We start from the raw sequence: 20,044 nt of genomic DNA, 5'->3' as shown, positions 1-20,044 counted from the left end.
AAAAATAAAAATAAAAATAAATAAGCCTTAAGCCACGCCCCCTTTCATAACTGGTGACCCGTTTAAGGTAGAGTCTTATGTGAGGTATCAATGAACTCAGCAGAGACTTCCTTTTTTATTGGTAAAGGTTTGCCCCCGACCCCTATGCTTTGGCCACTCCCCCTATCACAGCTAATGAAAACATTCATAGCGATTATACGACCTCTCAGTAATCTACAATATGACGTAGAGCTGATGATTTGCAGTGTCTGAGTGCCGCGCAAATGCACAGTCGCAAGGAGCGGCGTCCGCCAGTAACCCCGATGCGCGCAGAGGCGTGAGGGCCCATCCAACGCTGCTTGCAGCTTTAATTTGATATAGTTTTTTATTAAGGCCTCTGTCGGGGTCCGAATTTTCCCGCAAAGTCACAAAATAATTTGCAGCAGGTAGATTGCGCTACAGAGCACACATTCTGACGGGTCACAGATTTCTTTGTGACACCGGAAAAGCCTGTGCAGCCAGGTAAAAGGTAGCAGGAGATTTCTTTTTATAGGCCTAATTGTATTTTAATTTTATTTTAGAAGTTATCTGTTCTAGTTATGGCTGCTACTGGGGCAGGACCATCACAGGAAAGAAGGAAATTAAACAAAGAACAACTAAAAGCTAAAAGGGAAAGTGAAAGACGACAGGCGATAACGTGAGTCACACTCGGTCGGGCTTTCAACAAATGGGGACAATTATGTGATTGTAAATGATTCAAAACCAACCCCGAATTGACCCTCAGGTATATAATACGTCTATTTCATTCATAAAATAACCAGTTTTTTATTCCTTTTCAGTCCGTGTTTGTCTTTTCCCCTGTACCTGTGTAAAGCGTCCTTGGGTTTTATGAAATGCGATATATAAATCTAAGTTATTATTACGTTGGTTGCTACAACAAACTCTTAATGCTTTGGCTCGTGACACAGTGACAGTGATAACGTTGTTACCCGGTTTAGCTCACGAGACATCCAAAGTAGAATAAGTTACTGTATGCAACACTTGAAATGCAACGATGCATCTGTAACATATTCTCTTATTGTACATGAATGATTTTCTGTCCGAGCAAAACATTCATAGCGATTATACGACCTCTCAGTAATCTACAGTGGGTAATACAGCACAGTAAAGAAAAGACAGCAGGTGTGGTAAAAACTCTACCACTTTTGGGCAAAGCGGCCGCTAGAATCAACACAAACTGAAAGTTACATATAGCCACTTTAAATAATAATAATCAACTTTATATGAGTAAAAGCTTTTTCTGCTAACGCAATTCAAGATGTGCACTGTGTGTGAATAGGTTCTATGGATGAAAGGATCCATCAAATTGTACAATTTAAAAATGTCCTCATTTGAAAAATATATTAAAAGCACTTAAACCATACTACGTGATAACTTGTTAATGTATCTCAAGAGCTGAAGGAGTTTTTAAGTCGCAAAATGACACATTTTTCAAAAGTAATGAACTCAGGACACATCCAACAAAGACTTGTTGCTGCTTGTCACTTTCAAAGCCGCGAAATTAGAGGTTTCATATATTTGGATCTGTGGTTGGATGTCTCAAGAATTTGCCAAAATGCTCTTGGCTAAAAATGCTCTTATTTACAGGTTCTCCTTCAGCATTTTTGGAAATATATTAATGTCACAATAAGACAAATTGGCTCAGGAGGTGAAAGAATTTATTAAATTGTATAGTGAATTCATACACTGAAATGAGAAATAAAAACCATCATAGCTTCATCAACAGAATGAGGATCAAACATGTAATTTGGAGTCCCAGTTTATGTGGAAATGTTTGATTTGTGGCATGACTGAAAGTCATCGTGCTGACGTCAAAGGTCTGTTTATAATATCATTTAATTTTAATGTGTGTCTTAATAACTAATTATCAAACATCATTATTGCCCTAGAGTTTTCCACTGAATTCCCATTAGCAATGGTGAAATATTTTCATATGTTTTATGCAGGAAGAAGCAGAGAACCAAACCACCCATGTCAAAAATTCACCCTGAGCACTCATTTTCATGTCAATTCTGTTGTGTTCTCAAATTCAACTCAAAGCATTACATCTCATAGAATAAATTAAAATAATTAAAATTAAAAAGGGCTGCTGCATGCATACAAGTAACTTCAACAGGTGGCATGGGATGACAGATTCAACGTTTCACACTGTGGAACAAAAGAACTGATGTTCTTTGTCACGTTTTTTTCACTTTCTCTGTGTGGTAACCTTTGTATCATGAGTTCATATTTCAGAAACTGTTACACTGTTATCCCTGACGCTCAGGATGTTCTGGCCTTGCAGAGGGTTACTGTTCTTTTTATACAAAGGCTCGATAGATTTTTATAAAGTTGTTCTCTGCAGTCACTTGCCCTTAGTCTACATCCACGACGTTCCACATTGCTCTGGTGCTGCCGGAAATTCCACCGGATGTCACTCTTTTTCGGCTGGATGTCCAACACCTTCCGATTTCTTTGTGTTGTAATTCTAAACTGCAGTGGATTTATGAGGACTAGAGTTAACTACTCCTCAGATCTCTGCAGGGTAAATCCAAACAGCTAGCTAAACTGCCAAAACAAGTTCCTTCATGATGCTATTTTGCAGAGGCACTGTTGCTCTGTCCGGCACTTAGCGCCAACAGTGCCATTGTCTTGGACGCTGCTGCCCAAAATGATTGTGATTGGTTTAAAGAAATGTCAATAAACCAGAGCACATTTCTCTCCCATCCCATGCTGTGTCACTAGACTGGGAGTCTGGGAGACTAGGAGTCTGGGAGACTAGGATCAGGATAGCCCATTGGTCAGGGAACAGGAACTGAACTTGCGAGCATGGAGGCCTCATCAATCCTAGCGCTTGAATGCTACGCAGAGCGTGTCTGGCAAAGAAAAGCAGTGGGATTTATAAAAACACCTCCTGGCCAGTTGTTTTACCCTGTTAGCTAATCTTAAGCTAAATTTGAGTTTACTAAGCCCAACTGAGATGTTCTGTAAATGTGTAAAAGCTTCTGACCTGCACTGGCTATGTATGTAGACTGTATCTTTGTGAGTACAACACTGTGTAGGTCAAACAGGCCTGACAAATGTTTCATGTGTGTGACTACAAAGCGTGAGAACACGGAGGTTATCATTCGCTGCTTTGTAGCTTTTTGCATCGCTGCTCTCTATATTCCGACGTTTGCGAACAGCCCAGTGGAGGTCAAATAGTGTAAACGCCAACAGTGATATACTGATGTGTGTGTGTGTGTGTATCTGATTTGTGTGTGAGAACGTGGAGCCTGTCATTTCACAAAACCACATGACTGGCGCTAAAAAGAGGAGGGGGGGATGTGTGTGCGAAGGGGGCGGGTGGGTTAAGACCGCATTTGGATATGTTAAGAAGTCCTTGAAGGGTGGTTATAATTGTCAGATATACTAGCCTGACTCATTGTTTACGGCTCGCGACAAATGCCTGTGTGTACTGTAGCCTTCCATTCATCAAGCTACCATTACTGATTAGGCCTGTGCTGAGTTATGGTGGGAACCAGTAACATTTCCTCCCTCATGTAGACCCGGGTTCCTGCTGATAACAAACAACCGCACAAAGCCCTGCTGTGTGTACGTGCCCCACAGCCTGTGTTCTGCTGCACTGTGGGGAGAATGGTGCATTTGAAGGCCCTGTTGCATTCATATTGGTGGCAGGGTATTAATAGATTTGAGACATGGAGGACCCTTATATAAACCAGGAAATACACATCAGAAGGAGGTTCCTCCCAGTGCCACTTATTCTATTTTCTATTCAATCACAGTCCATGTCAACACGTGGGCCAACTTTGAGTGTGTACTTGTTAACTCATATACTATTATTAACTGCAGTATTTCATTTGGTACGTGACTTTCTTAATATTTCCATATTCTATTGTTCCCCTCCAGGTCCAACTCTTATAAAAAAAATCATTTTAAAAGGACATTTTCAATTTTCAAATTTGTTTGAAGTTTCCTTGAAGTCAAAAGGTAACTCTTTGCAAAAGATGAGACCAGGAGAGAAAATGAATGTGAAAAATGCTCACCTCTACACTGAGGTGTAAGAGGAAAGAGATATGCAACACAGGCCCTTTGGCCAGACTTGGAACAACTCTGTGCATTGCTGTTTTTATTTTTATTTATTTTTTTGTTTTTACTGTACTAGTACTACGGATATGGCTCTTTGATTGGCAATGTAAGTCAGTCGATCTGTCAGTCCACCATTTTGGTCCAGATTAAAATATTGCAACAAACATCTCAACAATTGGATGGAATGTCATATTATTTTGACTTTCAGGTTCCCCAGAGGATGAATCCTTATGACTTTGGTAATCCTCTGACCTTTCCTTTTCCATGAGGTTGACATTTTTTGGCTCCCTGTCTTTATCATTTTTAACACAATGCTTAAAGTATTATAAGTATCTTCTGGAAGTAAATGTGTGGAATTTGCCTTTGTAAAAACCCCAATTCTAACCCATTCTCTTATTTATTATACTTTATACAACACAGTCTGTGTGTCTGTCCTGGAGATTTCAAGTGTGTGTTAAAAAAAACCTGTTTCATCTATGTGGTTTTATTGCTTATTATTTATATTACATTTTACGTTATTGCTGCACTCAAAGTTAATTTCTTTTGCTTGCTGCATTGACTTGTTTTTCTCCACAGGGACCAATAAAGTTTTATCTCCTGCCGCCTCTACAGCCACTCCTACAGGGCATTTCGGTACGTGAGAGTACTTTCTCAATCTGCCAAGTTAAATAACTCTTTAAACTGTATAATGCATTAATGAAGACAAATTGATCTGTGTGTGTGTGTGTGTGAGCTCCTCTCCTTCTGTTCCTCTGTGAATCTGCTGTGTTTGGTTTGGTCTCCAAGCACCCAGATCGTGTTTGACAGTGGCTTAGAACGAAACAAAAAATATCTTTGCACTCAAGGTGCTTTGGAGAGGTTGAGCCCTGTTTGTTCACCTGTGTTGTGTTGTGCCTTTTGGGTACAACAATCACTGCAGTGTCTGCCGGGAACATTAGCTAAGATCTTATGTAAGCCAGACTAATTACTATAAAAGACCTGCAGTGGAGGAGCTGATCACATGTGGTGGGACATGTTTAGCTTTTGGCAAAACTCAAACACAACACAAATGTCAGTGAAGTTTGATCACTTGTGCATTGTTGCCTTTTCCATTAGAGCTTCTACAAAATTATTTAATGTGCAAAATGATAAAAAGATTATAGTCCTGTATAATGTATCAAGTAGGTATGCATGTGAGAGATATGGAAGAAATCAGCACAGTATGTTTTAGGGCTGTACCGAATACTATTTTTTGAGCTTCGAAGCTTCGGTGCTTTTCAAGAGCAAATATTTCAAGCTTCGGTGCAGCGGCAGGGAAAACCAACATTTCCAACCACACCTGAAGGCAGCTTTATTTACACGGAAAAAAACATTATGGGACTCGCACACTGCGATACGGACTGACTAGTCTGATAGCGGGTTAACGTTACATGATTTTCCACCGCAGGTTGACGTCGGGCTGCTTTTCTCCAAAAGTTGAATTGAAAACCTTTTTGCTGTAGGCATTCAAAACAAACGGAAAGACCTGCATTTTTGCCGGTGTGCCAGTTTAGCTGGTGATCATGTTAACTGGTGATATTTGCATGGAATCAGTGAATATTCAACAAGGCCCTGCCCTGCGTTCTGCTCAGCCTCCGCCCCTCGAGTGCCAGAGGTTCACATTTTCACGGTGTTTGTGTGGTGCCTTAAATAGTAATGCTGTGATGCTGTATGAAGAGGAATCCGCCGACACTGTTCTTGATTATAAAAAGGTTTATTACAAACAAAGATTCAGCATCAATTTTACAAACTCCTGCAGAGAGCTTGGAGAACGACCAACCCAAACCTCAAAATGTGCCGCTCTGCCTTTTCTTTGTGTGAACAACGTATATATCCTATGCATACATTAACATAGGACGTGATATGTGTGAGTATATGATTGGAACAGAAGACTGACCAATCCATGCCTGTTATCTGGCACAACTCCAAAAAAGGTCTCTTCTGTCTTGGGGGGACCTCTACTCATGTTAACAATTTCCAGATGTTCTCAGTGAATGTAGAGTAAAGTTCATGCATCTCCTTATACCAACTTTTAAGTCAAAGTGTATAGAAAGTTATAGAATGTCAATATACGACATTTGCAAGTGAGACAAAATAATGGATATCGCTGAAAACATCACCAGTTTATGTGTAATACATACAACATACAAATACAACATATACTGTATGAACGGAAAAAAATTAAACGAAACAACGCACTAGAGATCTAGCTGGGATTCGAACCTTGGATGTCATGGACAAAAAAAATTTATGGACCAGCTTCTACATCATCTATACCACTACACTACAATGACTTTGTGATTTATATCTATATATTGGACTTTTAGTCTAAGTTAACACAGGTTAACATATGAGAGAAATATATGCCCATGTTAACTGGTGATATCACAATTTAACATGGGCAAATGCAAGCCTCGAAACAGTAAAGTATGTTCATCTTTGCCTCACATACCAAAACCTGACTAATGTACAACAAACAGGCATGACCCCACTTAACACTTTATTCCGTTTTGGGGGTAAAAATGAAACACGTCAGTTATGCGCAAACGTGATCATTTATCATTGTTATTGTGGGCCATCTCATACGAAGAATGTGAAGGCCTATTTCAGCACAAACAGTCTCTTTCAGCCTGTGCCACAAGTCAACTGATTATAGTTATGTTTAATTTCATTCATTCAGGGCCTTGTTGAATATTCACTGATTTCATGCAAATATCACCAGTTAACATGATCACCAGCTAAACTGGCACACCGGACTGTTTGACGAGTGACTACAGACGCAGTGTGTGTGAAAGAATGCGCAGCCAGCCGGTGCCTGTATTTGCATTGTGCACGGCCGTAACGTTACTATCGTTACCATTATCAAATCACCTGACAACGACACCAGGCTAATACAGTATACCCATACAGACCTGTACACACATCATACTGCTAGCTTGCCGTGGACATTTAGCTAGCAGCTTAATCCCTACAAAACACCACAGTGAATTTCAGCCTGCATGCATGTTTTTTCAGAAAACGAATATTCAAAGCCCAAAATTGAAAATCGAATGCCTACCCATGGAACAAATATTTTGAATATTCAGATCCAGCCCTAGAATGTTTACATCCACACAAGAAACCAGGGGCCTGTTTCACAAAACCAAGATAAGGGATTAAGCTGGGATTTATCAGTTATCCTGGATGATTTAAGCCTTGACTCGGTTTCACGAAAGTGGAGGCACATAAATCACCATGGAGATTTACTCTGTGCAGCTAGCCTGCTCCCGACCAGGCTAACAGCCAGGATTTATTTAATCCTGGAGCCTTTTCTGATCACCCAGCGTGGTTTTACCCTATTGTTGTCAGCCTGGATTAAAATACAACAGGTGCATATGGCTGTTCATTTAAGTACTGTTATTATTTAAAGTTGTGACCATAATTGTTTTAATAATTATTCATTCAATTATTCATTGTTACTGTTATATTGCTGTATGAAGACTGCTGTTCATATTGTTGTTAGAAGTTTGATGAATATATTATGACAGTTGTTGAGATAAGTAGAAAAGGCTGATAACATTTCAAATGTGTTTTAAATGAAGTCTGTTACTAGGGCAATACATACAATGCTGTAGATTTCTATAGTTGACCAATGCACCTTGAATTATTTTAGTTGATACATTTTTTTTAATTCTTTAACAATAAGGATCATGTTTGTTCCACTTCCATGTGCATGGTATTTGGCATTCTTAGCACACAAATTGTGTTGTCCAGTAAACTGGGACTATAATTTGGGAGGATTGTACGATTTAAAGAACATATCCTAATTGTACAATCCTCCCAAATTATAGTCTTAGTTCACTGGACCAGTAACTATCTAGTGATGTAGGCTACTGTACATTCATGTAACAACAGGGGAGAGGACACCCCAATGGTTTTTGACCTTATGTTTAGCTGGGGGGGAAATAACTGATGAATATACTCTGTTCCATTCATGTTTACAGTGTGCATGGGATTTATCACTTAATTATCTTTATAGTTTCTAGATTAGAGTCCAATTTCTTCAGTGTCTTTATTTTCTATGTCCACAAGGGAGCAAGGCATATAATATGTAGAGAAGAAACTCGTCCTCTATAAAAAATAAAAAAAACGCGGCATTCATTCTCTATCTGTATTTTTTCATGTTTTACAAAGGGTTTAACATGAGCCAGGAGCGCCACACTGGTATCACATCGGTACTCGGTATTAGCTGATACGCACGTTCAGGTATCGGAATTATAAACATTTGAATTAAAAAACTGTTGACAGTTGGTGGGTTGTTTGGTCACTGTCAATCAAAATAAACCACGCCCACAGAGTACATACCTCTATATAATTGTCGACCTTTGCTCTTCTGTGTGTCCGAGAGCTGACAGAACAGTAAGAGCCCTGCTCTTCCTTACAGCATGAATGTCAGAAAATATGCATTGATACATGTAATGATCCTTTATTTTATCTGGCCATTCTGTTGTCAAAGTGATACTTTCCCTATCTTAAGCCTTCGTCTTAGGGCTGGGGGGGGGACACAGAATAGTATCACAATATTTTCCGTGACAATACTGTATCGATACAGGGACGCCAAGTATCAATCTTTTATTATACGAATTGCACATTAGAATCTAACTTTTTACAACAGGGTTTCATGACAGTGTTGGTCAGTTTGTCTGTTTGACAATCCCATTTTACAGCAATAAAATTGTAGTGGGATAAACAGAAATGTATCTTTTTAGATAAAACAAATATTTGGGGACATAATTTGAAGTTGGAAAAAAGGAATAAATTGCAATATATCGCAGAATATCGCAATATGTTCTAAATTGCAATAATAATCCTATCGTCGCATAAGTATTAAGGCAATATCGTATCGTGGGGTCTCTGGTGATTTCCACCCCTATTCGTCGTTCGCATGCTTACATGTAAAACAAACCTGATTTGCTTGCGTGTATACATGGCTAAGAAACCCGCTTTCAGCAGGTTATAACAAGATAAGATATAACAACATAGGCAACATGACGAACCAATAGCAAAGAGCGAAAAAGCAAACATGTTAAATATTCAGTTCTTGGGCAAACAAATCAATCAAAGCAATTTTTTACTGAAACTTGTTGATACAAAACATCATAATGTATCTTTCTAAACTACAGCTGCGTGAGAGAAAAGACGTGGCTCTGGCTGGTAGCGGCTAACAACAGGACAGGCCTGATTAGCGAGACACAGAGGAGCACTGGCTCTGCATTCCCAGCTGCCTCTGTCCCAAACACACTGTCAACAGCACATCAGCAGACCCCCCACCCTCCCAAAATCACCCTCCAGAGAGGTGACACACATCCACCGTCCTGCAGACCTGGGCAGTAGTTAGCAGCATGACAGTGGGGGACAACATGTTCCTGCTCTTCTGAAGTGCTCCTGAGCAAGAGTCAGTGGCTGATGAAGGGTGAAGCAAATACAGTAACTCTGGGTTCTAATTGACATTAGCTGGATGATTCCTGTCCCCCATAACCCTCATGTTGTCCTTCGGTCAAATTTGACCTGTTTTCAAAACTTCTATATCAGAAATATGGGTTTCTTTCTAACCAAATTACCCAAAATGTAAGTACAATTGCAAGTACTTGATCAATACTTTAATTGGATTTTGGGTATTCAATTTTATAGCATTTGAAAAAAAATTGAAAAAATGAAATGGTATCAAAACAGTCTCCTGACTGAACTTTGACATACACACTGTCTGTCTGTAATTATCCATCAACATATGTTCCTCTGAGTAGTGAAAAGGGACAAAAACGTCAGAAAATGTGAAAAAAAAAAAGATGTTTATTTTCATTTTGACGCGGGAGGACAACAAGTGCATGGTCGATCGGAAGACATCACAAGGGTTAATAGGATCTTTGATGCTTCCTTGATAATACTAATTTCAGGCAATTTAAACTGTTAGAAGTTAAGGATGTCGACTTAAGGTGTTTATGTCATGCCAATTTACTTCCTGAATGCGCAATTTCTTTCTTCCCTCAGTCAGGATTAAATGAGGCAGAGGTGGAATGTGGTAGGAATTTAGATGATTGCTTTGCCAAATCTGGAAGTAATACCGCCACCATGTGCAATACTGGGAATGGGGAATCCCTAATTCATCCCCATGTAGTGCAGAGGTTGGGTGTTAATTGCTTAATACCAACAGTGTTTTCAGTCCTATTTGTCTTTTGGTGGAGAGTTAGTCCCAGGGCCAAAGAAAAAGTGATTCTTCTTTTGGTGCATTCAGATTTAAACACGCTATTATCTGTCAAAGTGAGAATAAGAGTTGTTTAGGTGATGTCAGGTATTTCCAGGTATCAATCAGAATTTAGGAATCGAAAACAAAATGACAGATTTGATTGAGATTAAGAATGACAGTGAAGATTAGCTGCAACGTAATTTTTACGCAATATTAGTTGTGAAACCAGATTTTCATGTGATTTTAAAGTAAAATTTCGTCTTTCGAGGATCTATGCTTACTCCCTTCTTTCTGAGAGTTAGAAAAGAAAATCAACTCTCATTCTGTTTGTAAAGAACGGAGCAGGGATTAGGAAGACTGTAGAATAGAAGGAGGGCTAACAAAATGTTGTATCTCCCTTGTTGCGGAAGCTGAACTCTTTTAATGTCTCTGAGGAAATTTCATGCTAGCTTTTATCATTCCCTTATTTGAAGTCTTTTAACTTTTTCATTCATTTGCTGGTTGTATGGATTGTCTGTGAAAAGAATAGCCTCATTAACATTGTAAAGATCTACTCTAAGATCGCTGGACTTCAGTTACCAGACCTGAGCTCCCTCTGGAAGAAACTGATAGTCCAGAAAGCTCAGAAAATCATGGGTAATACTGGCCATGTTCTTTCTTGTAGATTCTCTTTAATACCATCAGGGTGGTGCTATCTTGCCCCCACCCCCACCCCCATGTAAAACCAACAGATATTTGAGTTCCTTGATTCCTTCTGTCATTAGGCTCTTAAATGCTGCTAATGGCAGCAACCTGTAATGTTCAGAGCTTGGAGAAGCATAATGCTTTGATGTTATGTATTTATTACTTTACTAAGTTGGATTATGGTTGTATAATTATTTAATTTAGCTTAATTTCGGCAACCTGTGTGTGCTTTCCTGCTCCTGCCTGGGTTACCCATTTGTTGACCTGCTGCTACTGACATGTTTGTTGATTGAATGATTGCGATGGTGTTTATTCTTGTCTGTCTGTTTGTTTTCATGTGACAGGTTGACTGCTAAATTGAATTGCCCTTTAGGGTTAAATAGTTGTTTGAATTGAATTTGAATTGATTGTTTAATTTGTACACAAACAGAGATCTACGAGAGCAACATTTTGTGGTTTTAGGTGTAGTTACATATTGAAATTTTTGTTTTTGATAAGCAATCTGTGCAGTTGCTCTAGCAAGCACTTCTTAAAGGGGCTGTACTCGATATTCAGAAAAACAAAGTGCACGCACAGCCGGACCGGCTATCAAGACAAAGAACAGAGAAACTGAAATTACAACACACACAGAGGGATTGTGACTTCATTTTCTGCCCTCTACTATATCTTTACAGAGCAAATAGTTGTTTACTGTTTAATGTTCTGAATATCCAGTATAGCTCCTTTAAAACAACAAATAGTCATTTTCAAATGTTTTATGTTTGTGCACACATTAAACAAACAAGATACATTTATACGCTTTTGAGGTGTTGGTAAGGGTATTTTTGAACATTGAAGTGTATTTTGTATATTATGCTAGGCTAGGCTAATCACCTGCTGGCAGTGGCTCTGTACTTAAGGCACAGGCACTTTAAGGCACAGGCATGAGAGTGGCATCCCACCAAGTAATGTAAAGTAGGACTGAACGTGGTCTGTTTACATGCACATAATATTCCGGTTTTTGCCCTTATTCTGAAAAAGACGATATTCAGACTAAGCTGTTTACATGGCTAATGAAATAGAATATTCCACTAATATTCCCGTTTTCATGTAACTGTGCAAAATATGATTTTTTTCCAAAGGCTTCCAGTGGTGGCGGACTTGTTGGACCGTGTGAACACAGCATCCCTCTTTCATTCCTTCAACCAGCTTCTTGAAAAGGTCGGCGTAGCAATGTTTGTGCATATCTGAAAACCTATTGATATCCAAGTCTTTTATTATGTTTAAAAGTAGCTTTTTTTCTCCTTCTTATCGGGTCCGCAGCCTTGCTAACTGTCAGCTGGTTGGTTTGTGTACAGCAACCATAGCAACGCACAGAGCTGACCATATGCTGTAAACAGGCAAGAGTGTACTCTTGCTGTAGAGTAGTAAAAACTATGAACACATCTTCCTTTTTTAAGAATGACTTCAGTCCCGTTCTTTGTTCTTTTCTCAAAAACAGCTTAACTCCAAGTCTTCCAGAGTTGCGGCCAGAGCCGATTCGAAAGACTGCTGTTCGCCAGCAGCAGCCATCTTCTTTATTTTCAAATAGTAGGGAATTCACGCGGAACCGTCACAACTCTGCCGTCATTATGTTAAGCACGCCCACCGACTCTATACACCATGTGATTGGCTCGCAAGCCAACGGAGAGTTGCTAGACAACCCTGGCTGCTAATTACATTTGTTGCCGCTAGGGTGTGTCTAGATTTCTAGGCTAGCAAGAGGCTGTAAACTGGGTGTAAACTGCGGTAAAAACCCGATTGAGACGCTCATTCCGAATATGCCTTATACATGTCCAAAAAATGCCTCTAAAACCTGAATAATACCGGAATATCCTCCATGTCCTAATCGTAAAATGCTATATTCGGAAAAAGGCCTTATTCAGAATATCCAAACGGAATATGCTGTTTACATGACCTGAATTGAAATATGGTCATATTCGGAATAATAGTGGAATATTGGTGTGCATGTCACCATACTCGATGTCAGGGACAAACTCTGGACTGCCAAGTGAGATTAGAGGCTAGAAATGATTTTAAAACTAATGAGAAGTACCTTTAGAAAGTAATTAACTCCTTAATTCCTTTTTAAATAATGGCCTCTTGAACTGGATCTACTCTTCTAATCCTCACACATGTTGACAGTCAACCTAGTTGTTTGGACCACATTTCCTATCCATCACTTATCCATCTTCTCCAACGTATACACTCATCCATCCTGCAAATGTGACAACTTTGTCCATTACATTAACAACTGGAACTCTGTCTCTGCATTAACAAACATGGTGGTTAAAAATAGATTTAAAAGCATGGACTGACAGATTTACAGTGCATGACATAAATCACATTAGATCCTTACACCCACCAGACACCATATGAACGAACAGGTGTCCTCCCCGGTATTGTTCCGACTTTTCGTTTAATCACACTCTGTCTTTGGCTAACGTGCGTGTGCAGAACTAAATAGAAATTGAATTTTTTATAATTTATACTGTTTATTGATCCCCAGGGGGGAAATTACAATGTACACTCTGTTAGAAATCACTACACACAGGCCTGAAATACACACACATGCCTACAAATGACCTATTCATGCACAAATGGAGAGATGTCAGAGTGAGTGGGCTGCCAGTGCTGGACCAGCACCCTGAGCGGTTGGGGGGGTACGGTGCCCTGCACCTGGCAGTGCCCAGGAGGTGAACTGGCATCTCTCCAGCTACCAATTCACACTCTGTACTTTTGTCCGTACTGGGACTTGAACCGGCAACCCTCCGGTTCCCAACCCAACTCACCATACAACAAAGCACAGGCTTCAGCAAATTAAATCAATGGCTTTAAAAAGGTTTTATTGCCAATTGGAATACAATATAGATCAATTTCACAGCTGGAATCTGCAACAGTACTGAACACATTTGATCTCTGGGATTTCCCGGCAGCATTGAGAGCTAAAACGCCTGCTCTTTGTGTTTCTGTTGATCAGATAATATCATGATATTCAGGATTCTTTCATCAGTATTTCACTGTGTTATTCTTTGGAAGTCAGTTGTAATGGACACTATTTTTCTTTATGCTTTCCTTGTACCCGTCACTCTGAAAAGCTGTGAGCGTGGAGAAAAACAAGTCAAACCTGGGCTCAGATCACCTCCACTTCCTGCCCTTTTGAACTACAGTATGTGAGGTTGAGTTTGGTTTGGTTGGTTTTTGCCATCTTAGGTGATTGAATTGTTGGTTCTATGATGAGGATAAAATAGGTGTTAGTGTCAGGAACATAGAGCATAGAACATAGGGTTGGGAATCTCGAGGCACCTCGCCATTCGATTCGGATTCAGAATGGAATGGAAGAGATGTGTTAACTGGAAGGTTTAGCCCGTTCTCATTAACCATATGTTCAAAAAGGTACAAAAAGATAAGCGCTGTAATTCGTATGATTTGCACGTTTTTTTGTTGTTGCTGTGTGCACCACATTGAAAAACTGTATAAACACTGTATAAGAACGTGGCTGGCCGCGTATGGAGGTGGATGGTTGGGCATTAACACACAGGACTTTCACACTCAGGACTTTTAAGCCAGGGAGTGGAGTTCCCTTCCCGGAGAAAACAAAAGACTTTAACCATGAAATGCATGTTTCTTGGGAATGTTTTAATACAAACCATGATCTTTTTCCTAAACTTAACTAGTCGTTTCAGTAACCTAAACTTAACTTTTGTCGCCGCATATTGCTCACTTTTGCTTCCCTAAACTTAACCGTAATCTCTGCCGAAATGACCGACATCTCGCGGTGCTCTTTATCCGGCGCACCTATTCTCGGGTAACTGAAGCACCAACTACAACTGTCCTGATGGAGCACCATGCGGAGCACCATGCGGAGCACCGTAGCCGGCGTCACAAAGCTCTGTAGCGGCTTAAACAGTTAGCTACTGATGCTCTGTAGCATGGAGCTCTGTAGCCGATGTCACGTGACGAGCCGGCGGTTTCCTAGTTTTTGTATGATATCATACTTTTTTAGTGTGCATAACTTTTCGTACGATATCATATGAACCCGTTCATGTGAATGTATTGGAAGGTGACATCACCATATTTTCCAGCTTTGCTTGTGTTGCAAAGAACAAAAAAGAAAATAAACCAAAGTTGCGTTCAGTGTGGCTCTTGTCCAGGTCCTTTTTCAGGGGTTGCCGGTTGGATTGTATCTATTTGCGGTTGCTCGGCTCTGCCATCCTCACCAAAAGTCAAGAAGTAGCCTAGCTCAAAACTTAAACACAGTGCACATGTTTACGTTCATTATGTTTTACCATCCAATTGGTTAAGTGTAAGGCCAGTATCACAAAACTGTTACAGGCGATCATAATATCGAGAATTGGGTTATAAATTTCCGATTCTTGACTTTTCTGCATCGAGACTTCAACTTCAATCATTCAAGAGAAAAACGCGTTGCATCTAAGATTTATTTTTTGCATCCATCCCTAGAGAACAACAAGGTTGAAGTGTTTTTGACATTTCTGAAGTGACTTATTGAATTCTTGAGTGTAGGTTTATATTTGTCGGGTTTTAATGCCAGAAAATATTTAGAGATTCATTTTCTGTTGATTGTCTTGTCTTTTCAACACTGTTGACACTCTTCATAGTTTTTAAGCTTCAGAAATATTCTATTGGCAATGTACTGGCAAATTACAATTGTTAAGAACAAATAGGGATCAAACATCTTTTCAGTCTCATCAGAATCTACTGTAACTAACTACTATAAATCCAAGCTGACTGCAGCTGCCATCCCCCAAGCTGCAAACTTTTCAGAAACTCCTTAGGAGTATTTCATACTCAAAAGAGAGATTTTTATTGGAGCATACCTTTAGAAGCTTGTAGCAGCAGTTGCTGTAGACGGGGCTAATCCGACAAAGAGGCCATGCCAAGCAAAGTCAGGAGCCTTGAAGGAGTGAAATCTAATATGCGGCGGGGTGCAAAGGATGTTCTACCAGTCAGCCACTCTCTTATTAGGACATGTGGGAACAGCTGTTTGTGTATGTTTGTTCCTTCAGCTCGCTGAATGCATGAAGAGAGCGATTCAGTGCTTGTCTGGCTGCAGACGGTGCGTAATGCACACGGAGGTACACACATGCACGCACGCAATTCCCGGCACTGATACAAATTGCCCTTTTGGGACAAAGAATAAACTGAACTGAACTGAACATAGGCAAACAACACCTGAACACATGTGGAAACACAACCTCGTAAGCAAATAATCACGTGAACACACTCGTCGTACGTTAGGCAGCGTCATAGTAACCGTCTCTGTTTCTCCTGGTAGTAGATGATTGCTGGCGTTGCCTTCCAGCTGTTGTTGGTGATAGCGGGGCAGCTGGTCACGCGGGGGCGGTTCTGCCTCGCAACACTTGGCTGGCCATTTTGCTGGGTAGATGGTTAGCTGCTACGCTGAGCATGTTAGCGCTTGCTAACCTGACCTGACTTCACGTCAGCTATTCATCCTGATTGTTCAGACTCCTTATCACAAGCAGAACTTCACATCTTTTTTTCCCTTCCTTCATGAAAAAGTTTTTTTGTTTTGTTTTAATCACAAGGTTTTTTAAGGGCCCAACATTCATAAAACTCTCTACAAATAAAAAATAACCATACAAATCTTTCGAACCAACAATGAGAGCCTGTATGGTACTTTGTGATAGCAGAGATATGGAAACAACAATGGAGCAGAAACTGCTGCCCTTTCATGGTTTGTTGTATTCTTGTTAGTAGTGTTTTTTTTATTGTGAAAGTTCATTCAGTTTAAAGTGAAGTTCAAAAGACAATTTGCCAGATACGCGCCACCAAAAGCTAGCAGCTGGACCTTGAGTAAAGTTTTCTTTGCCAAAGAAGGTTATTTGTTTGTTGTTGTTTTTTTGTTTTTTGCAAGATTCTGATTGATCTCTCAGGATTTTGCTTCATATTCACCATGTGCTGTCAGGACATATAGAGCTCAACGGTTCTGGTTCCAGAAGTGTTTTTCCCCTTTCATTATCTTATATGCTTTCTTATATTATATGCTTACTGTGAACAGACACGATAAGAGACTCGCTGTAGCCGTTTGCAAACATTTCCATGGTGATAGCGACCTCCACCAATCAGAGACGTTGCTGTTATACTTAGGATTGTAGGTGGTGTAGTACTGACATCACAAATACATGTGTTTTTCTAAAAACAGTTGATATCATACGGACTTCTAGCTTCTACAGGAGCAGAAAACTTTGTTTTATAATCACACAGCTCATGGTCAGTCTACCTTGCATGGTTTAGACATTATGGCTAATAATCAAAATACTTATGGAGAAAAGGGTTAGCCTAACCCTTACCCTAACCCTAAATTGGATTTTTACTGCCGGAACCACACAGTTGAGCCCTATTTCATCCACATTTCAGATTCCATCAGTACATCATGAGGCAGGGAGATCATGACACACATTTTTTAAGGCAACAAAAATGGTTTTCATGCACAAATCTAAAGAAGTTGCTTTCAGTATAGAAGTGGGTTTTTATAATGTTGTTGGTTAAACCTGCACACACACATAATCACATATATGCAAGCATTTAGGCACGCACATAAAAGACACATGCATGCATTCACACACACACATGCACATGCACATCCATGCATGCAAACATTTGTACACACACTTCCTCCAGACTCCCCCTGACACACACAGGTCCAACACACTGTACACATTTTTCCAGAGAGCTCCCTTCTGAAGCCGGCTGAAACTAGTTCCATCTCGACGGTGTGTAAAGTGTCCGGGCTCTCACAGCTGATTGTGTGGCCCACAGAGAAACATTGTAAAACTGTGGGATGTGACAAGAGCGCCGCCGTGGGTGGAAAGTTCTCTTGAAGGAAAATTCCACCCACTAATCCTCTTCGATATCACCAAGTGTCGAAGCTCCCTCTCTCAGAGCTCACACTCAGCTGTGGGCCGTACGTGGGTAAAGTTCAGTTGCTGTTGACTTCTAGCTGCTCTGTAGACATTTTAGTCGAACCTAGCATTGAAAGCAACACTTGCTGTTTCAAAGAATAATTCTTGGATGTACTGTATATCTGCTTTAAAAGTTATTGGAAAAGAAGAAAGAAAAACATTAGTCCACAAATGCTGCTTATCTGCAACTTGCAGATAAGCAGCATTTGTGTTGCTTTCGTTCTCAGATTTTAAAGAACTCACACCAAAACCAAGTTTTCACCGTTGATATTTTATTTCAGTTAAACATTTTTCATTTAATTTCAAACACAGCTGCTGCAAATATAAACAGTAGAGGTGTGACAAGATCTTGTCCCATGTGATCTCGCGAGAAAAATGACAAGAAAAATTGTCTTGTGATATCGGTCACAAGTGCAGAGCAGCAGCCAGTAGACGGAGTCTAACCTGGTTGGTCTTAATAATACATCTGGCTTTGAAGATGAGTCTGGCTTGGACCTCTAAATTAGCATAAAAGATCCCCTGCCCGTTTGCCAAAGTTGACTCGGAGTTCGCTTTTGCAGAGCGGAAGCGGAGTTGCAATTGTAAAAAGCTGCCGGTAAAACCCAGCGTTAGAACGTTAGAGGGTACGACTCTTTCTCCCTCACTCTCTCAGTCGCGCCCAAGACACACACACGGACTGCAGCGGGCAGGTTCAGTGTGGCGCTGACTTGCACAGATCGCTCTCTTTCTCCGGAAGCTGTTGGAAGCTGAAAGCAAAACCTAACTTTACTTTTAATGATATTAAACAAAGAGAAATGTTCTCCCCTCATCTTAAAAGGGTCATAAATCAAATAAGACCGCGAAGGAGGATGTGAAATCCTTTAGTTGCTTGTCATGTATATGCGGGATCAGGAACTGAGTCTGTATTAATTGATATCAATTCAGCCAGTTTGGTTCTAAATTCTGCATCAAAAGCTGTGTTCTGGAGAAGGGAATTATTAAATTGCCATCTCCTAGATCTTTCTCCTAACATATCACAACAGAATGTGGTTATCAGCACATTGTGGTCAGACAGAATTGCTGGTTCTATTGCTATCGTGTGGAACATTGCCTTAAGTTCACTGGAGCACAGAATATAATCAATGCGGGAGTGGGTGAGGTGACGTGTGGAAAAGAAGGTGTAGTCCTTGCTAGGATTGTGAATTCTCCATACATCTGAAAAATGGTGGGATTCCACAACTGCTTTGAACATGTTTGATATACGTTTCTGGGCTTTTGTGTGATTGACCCCTTCATGTCTCCCCCTATAATTAGTGAATATTCGTTGAAAGAGAGCAATTCATTGGTTAGGCGCGGGAAAAAGCTTTCATCATATGTAGACGGTGCATATACCGAAACAAAGGCTATTTTCCTACTCCTTATCATGGTACATGTAAGGGATAATCACCGAGAGGCAGGGCAATGAACAGTTTGATATGCCCGGCTTGTGGACGGCTTCCACAAGCCGGGCATATCAAACTGTTTATTGCCCTGCCTTGACAACAAATTGACAATGAATTTGTTTGAATTCATTTTTAAAACACTGTAATGTTTAGAACTACGGCGAATAACGTTAGCTCAACTGTAGCTAACGTTAATTAGTTTCTATAGCAACCACACAAGGCTGCATCTGATCACTAACGTTAGTTTAATAACGTAGTTGCTACATTGTACCTCGCTTGCGAAACTATGTATCGACTGACCCTCCGATAGATTTACGACACATTTTAGAAACTTTTTTAAACAAGGTTTATTTTTACAATGGACCTCATGTTTGAAATTTCTGTGATAGAAAAAAATACAAGCGGCGTATTGATCTACTATTTGATGACGCTGTGCTCAGTCAGCGGGCAACCTGCTGGGTTAATGCCCTCCTCCCAGCCAATCAGAATCAAGCATTCTTAAACGAAGTGAAATAAATATAAGATATTCTGCCTGATAAGTCCTTACTGCTTTTGTCTACGGTGAGGGCGCATTTCCGCGACAGCAACACAATGGAGCCCTTGGTTTTGGTGTTGTCACTAGATGA

The 20,044-nt window shown here is 40.1% G+C and overlaps 2 long non-coding RNA genes across 2 annotated transcripts in view; one reads left to right on the top strand and one right to left on the bottom strand.

Moving 5' to 3' along the window:
* The window catches only part of LOC116036818, a 397,754-nt gene that overhangs the window by 236,035 nt on the left and 141,675 nt on the right, over nucleotides 1–20,044 (top strand). The window lies entirely within an intron of this gene.
* LOC116036827 lies at nucleotides 9,646–18,271 on the bottom strand. The gene is made up of 3 exons (XR_004101731.2): nucleotides 18,260–18,271; nucleotides 13,169–13,172; nucleotides 9,646–9,762 (listed from the first exon to the last, which is right to left on the bottom strand). It is a non-coding gene; the product is annotated as an uncharacterized LOC116036827 (long non-coding RNA).

Source organism: Sander lucioperca, chromosome 18, assembly GCF_008315115.2.
Source record: "Sander lucioperca isolate FBNREF2018 chromosome 18, SLUC_FBN_1.2, whole genome shotgun sequence".
Classification (NCBI taxonomy): domain Eukaryota; kingdom Metazoa; phylum Chordata; class Actinopteri; order Perciformes; family Percidae; genus Sander; species Sander lucioperca.
Note: the sequence above shows the minus strand (reverse complement) of the source record. Positions and strands in the feature narration are given on the sequence as shown.